The sequence below is a fragment of the Priapulus caudatus genome, unplaced genomic scaffold (genome assembly GCF_000485595.1).
Source record: "Priapulus caudatus unplaced genomic scaffold, Priapulus_caudatus-5.0.1 Scaffold78, whole genome shotgun sequence".
Classification (NCBI taxonomy): Eukaryota; Metazoa; Priapulida; class Priapulimorpha; order Priapulimorphida; family Priapulidae; genus Priapulus; species Priapulus caudatus.
Window position 1 is genome coordinate 376,127 of NW_014577139.1, and position 5,286 is coordinate 381,412.

The 5,286-nt window shown below is 41.3% G+C and overlaps 1 protein-coding gene across 2 annotated transcripts in view; it reads right to left on the bottom strand.

Annotated features, from left to right (window-relative positions):
- LOC106821590 (calcium uptake protein 3, mitochondrial-like) overlaps positions 1 to 5,286 on the bottom strand; it is a 63,237-nt gene that overhangs the window by 57,054 nt on the left and 897 nt on the right. The gene's annotated exons all lie outside the window — the stretch shown is intronic.

Genomic DNA, 5,286 nt, shown 5'->3' on the forward strand with positions numbered 1-5,286 from the left:
ACTTCAGTTTTTGCCCAGTTATTTGGCATTTTTGCAGTGAAAACAACTGCAAAAAACTGGAAAAACTGAATTATCGTGCGTTGCGACATGCGTACCAGGACTATGACAGTTCGTATGAGAAATTGCTCCTCAGAGATGGCGTGACCTCCCTCCAACTTAGTAGGCAGAAGCTTATCGCTGAGGAAGTGTATAAAATTGCAAACAAAAACTGTCCTTCGTATATGCACAATTTAATTCCACCTACCAAAGATACGGGACATAACCTAAGAAATGACCATGTTAGCCTCCCGTCCTTTAGAACCATTCGATATGGAAAGAGTTTTAGTTATTATGGAGCCAGTCTATGGAATCAGCTACCTGGCTGTTGTAAAATAGCAGTAAACTTTGGCGAGTTCAAGAAACTCTTGTCCACTTGGACAGGAGAACAATGTAAATGCTCCATGTGTAGATACTAGACTGTCTCCATCTGATCAAACTTATTTTACTTTTCTTGTATATAATATATCTTTCTTGTATATATCACATATTGTATCATATCATGTATCTTTACACCGGTTTTTTAAACTCATGTTAGATATCGGTCTAAGAGCTGTCAGAGCTCATGTTCACATGTTATACACTATACCGATGAAAATAAAGCTTTATCTTATCTTATCTTATCTTATCTTTAAAGCAGGAGCCTATCGGGCAAGTGAGCTTGCAATGTTTACATGCCCTCCGATCCAGATTTCTACACGTCTCGGCCGTCGAACGCCCGGCCAAATTCAAAGAATGATTACCAAGGTACTTATTTGATAAAGAGTGAAGGGGTAGTGTGTTACATCATGCACACAACAGTCCAATCCTAGTTTAGCACGCCCAATTAGTTTCACACATTTGCGAATGGGCAGTGGCTCGTGCTCCGGGAGTTCTTTTGGCTCGTGCTGCGGCAATCCCAGAATACATTGCAAAGTCATGGTCTCGTTCAATGTCAAGTCATGTCAAGTCATGCTTTTTCAATCACAATTCAAATTTGACTTCCCCATGCCTCTTGTAATAAACCGTTTTCCTCCAAAACACGGGCGTAGGTACACTTTTGCCCAACAAAAAACATACAAGATTTGTGTGCCGCCATTTTCTATTGCGCTGAGAAATGCTCTTTGCATGACTTTGCAGTGCATTCTGGGATTGCTGGAGCACGGATTCGTGGTCCGGTTACTGGAGCACGAGCCACTTTGTTGGTCGGAAAATGAGGGGTGGGGTCCCAAACTAGGATTGTGCACACACAACCTACCATATAAACTATGCCAACTCCACAAAAGTGTCAGGACATTGATTGTAGCGTAAAATATAAGGTAAACATTTATCAATTTAATATTATTACAAAATAAATACACACCTATAAACAAACTACCGTACCGAGATTTCGGCGATCGTTTCTTGTACTCTAGCAAACACTATACCACATCAGTGTCATCACATCCCCTCAAATTAATTACATGATCATTGACATTGTTGACAAAAAAATGTTTCAATTTGTACATAGGTGTAAAGTTATTGTGTAAAATGCTAAGTTAATGCATTTTTACCACACTGTTTCAGTCTGGCATCAAACAGGACTATCATGACTATAGTATAGTTCTGACATTGTTGTAAATGACAGGGGCGGCGCCACGTTTTTAAAAGTAGGGGGGCCCAATTGAGGGAGCGAAGCGACCAAGCGGGGGGGGGGTTGGTGTGAGGGCGTGGAGCGCCCGAACGAGGGAGCAAAGCAACCGAGCGGGGGGAGGGTATGGGGGGGGTTTCCCCCTCCCACAGCAGAGAGCTTTTGCAATTTTTGCACTAAAATGGAGCGATCTGGTGCACATCAAAGGTGAAAATTTCAAATTTTCAAATGGAAGAAAAATGGAAATAACACTTTTTCAGTACATGTCTATGTACATGTCAACTATAGTGAAGTATATAATTTGCATCAATATGAATACATGTAATAGGAATAAAGAATATGAAATAGTGAATCTTTTTCAGGTGGTACAGAAATTATCATTTTCTTCAACCTGGTAATAGTCAAAAAATAACATTGCTGAATGATATAAACACTTTTATAACATCGCTCAACTAGCTTTTATCTTTTGTTTATCTTCATGTTCCTGACAACAGTTTTGCCTTTAAAAACCCAAGATGCTAGGTTATTACATAAAGAATACATCAACTATTTATTAATTAAAAAGACATGAACTAAAGTGCAAACTAAACTAAAAGAATAAAAGGAACTATATAAAATATATACATAAAACTAACACAGACCTTGAGCTTGCAGGCTTCAACTAAGAATAAACAAGTTCGTCTCACAGAAACAAGACTATTCATCAGGGGTGTAAATCCGTACCGAGGAGTGGAGGGAATGATCGGCGATACTGATCATGATACGGGTGAAATTAACCTTGGCTGCCGCAGGCAGGCCCGCGTGGCGTAGGTATGCCAGTGCTAGGGGGGTCTGCATGCCCCCCCAGAAAATTTTGAAATATTTAAGCCATTTTCCTGCAATCTGAGGCATACTGTGGGCCATATTCTCATGTCTGATGACACTATCTCAACCCTAGACTCCTTCAAGAGTGGGGGGGGGTGCATCCACCCCATCCCCCGGGATTTACGCCCCTGCTATTCATAAATAAATATCAACCATCTACTTAGATATAAAGTCCCAGAAAGCAGAGGTGACCCATGAAAATATATAATTATTTTACATATTTCAAGTTTTTAATTTTCTCTGTACTAATGATGTCCTACCTATGAGTTGATGGTTACACATGCATTACTGAAACCTTGAAATGTAATATTCACTTCCAACTCCAACTAGAAACATATGTCCTACAGCATGAACCCTGTAGATACCAAACTAACATTATTTCAATATTTGTATTGTTTTATTTGTACACAGTTTCAGGTGGCCATCGGCACCCGGGTCACCGTTAAAGTCGAGCCCTGGTATGCGCTATATGCATGCCAGGCTAGGCTAAGTACTAAGTTAGGCTCTGCGTGCTGCGCGTACTTAAGCCGTGCGTACACGTATAAGTACAGTGTGTGCATATGCAAGTACGGTACTGATATTCGACCCTCGATCGAGCCTCCGAAGCACAGGATAGCGTGTACGTGCGTGTACCCGCGTGTACCTGCGTGTACGTGCGTGTACCTGCGTGTACGTGCGTGTACCCGCGTGCACGTGCGTGTACCCGAGTGTACGTGCGTGTACCCGCGTGTACGTGCGTGTACCCACGTGCACGTGCGTGTACCCGCGTGCACGTGCGTGTACCCGCGTGTATCCGCGTGTACGTGCGTGTACGTGCGTGTACCCACGTGTACGGGCGTGTATCTCCGTGTTCCTGTTTTGATGTTGCTCTTTTTTTTAAATTTACACTGGCTATACTGTTTAAATGTAGGTTCTGTATGATCACAAGAAACCTACAACTCTGAGGTAGTGGGCGACTACGAAAATGTGTAGAAAAAGGAGTGTAGTACTGTAGAGTGGGAGAATATTCTGCATAGACCCCTGGGTGTTACATACGAAAATACGACATTGTGCATTGTACAGTATACACATTTTTTCAGGGTGTCTGGAGAAGAATACCAGTGTACATTATACTATTGGAGTGAAGGCCTGTCTAGGTGTCAATTAATTGGCAGAGACTTCAGTGTTTTTTCTTCCTGTTATTTTGGTTACTTGGGCAGAGTAATAAATGGGCTGACTGGCCAACCTTCAGGACACACCATACTATACTATAGCCTATCTTAGACTTCTTTTTTGTTTGTCGTGGATCCTTGACCCAACTACAACTACACCACACTACAACACTACAACCACACCACACCACCACCACCACCACCACCACACCACACTACCACACTACAACAAACTGGCACAGTCAACAGGACACTACGAAATTACTTGTCTGCACGAACAACTTTTTGAGCCACTTGCCCTTCAGGGCAAGTGTTTTGTAAAATGTACGTTCCCGAATGACATAATATTTGCCCATATATTTTTCAGGATTTTCTCAATTAAATATATATAAAATAACAGTTACAAATTTGAAATTACTTATTGAAAATTATTTTTTTCAGTTTCAAAACCTTTCACAAATGAGGAATCTACTTCTGTACTGAACTCTGTACACACCGTACAAAACGTCTTTTCCCTGCCAAATTTCCGGCTCAAAGCCTTCGACAAATCGAAGAAAGCTCCTTTCGATTTGTTTTCTTTTGTAAACAGGAAATGACATTCAAAAACGGAAGCGAATTTTGTGTGTGATTCGCACTCAAATCGGTTTCGTACGCGTATGAATGTGAAACGAGTAAAGAAGTGTACACCAGACAACTTTCAGATGCCATTTGTTTCCGATGTTAACATTTCGTGATTTTAAATTAAAAACCTTTAGTTAATGGCCAGTTGTATTATAGTTTATACATCTCTAGTGGAGTCTGTAAATATCGAAATCCAAATTACCGATACAAAATGGATACTAATGGCGAACTACAGACCTCCGAGTCAACCACCAAAGACATTTATCGACAACATTGCAATTTCTTTGGACAGTTGCCTCATAAACTACGAGAATCTCCTACTCATTGGAGACCTCAACTTCGACATGCTGATAAAAGAAAAAAGCGCGCCACTCACCGAACTCAGCGACTTATTCGACCTAAAAAACATTGTGAAAGAGGCTACCTGTTTTACAAAAAACAGTGACCCCTCCTTAGTCGATGTCATCTTCACAAACAAACCTAGATCGTTCCAGAAAACCGTAGTTATAGACACGGGACTGAGTGATGTCCACCGATTGGTGGCTGGTGTCATGAGAACCAAACTCAGAGCAAAAACCAAAGGAAAGATCTTCTACCGTAGCTTCAAGAAACTTGACGAAGCCAAGCTGATCGATGATGTCGCAAACGCACCCTTCCATGTAGCCGAGATCTTCGACGACATTGACGACGTATGTTGGATGCATGAGAGGCTGCTCGCTGATATCGTCGATGAGCACATCCCAGTTAAAGAAGCGAAACACAGGCGTGAAAAGGCACCATTCATGAATAGTACCTTACGTACAGAAATAAACTATAAGAAAAAACTCCGACGAATCTTCGAAAACTGCAGAACAAAGAAGAACTTTTCGAAATTCAGAATACAACGCAACAAGGTAACCTCCATGAAAAGAGCAGCTATAAGGAACTATTTCTTCGAAAGATGCTCAGGAGGACCCACCTCAAAAGACTTTTGGCCAACAATAAAGCCGTTCTTGAGTAAAAACA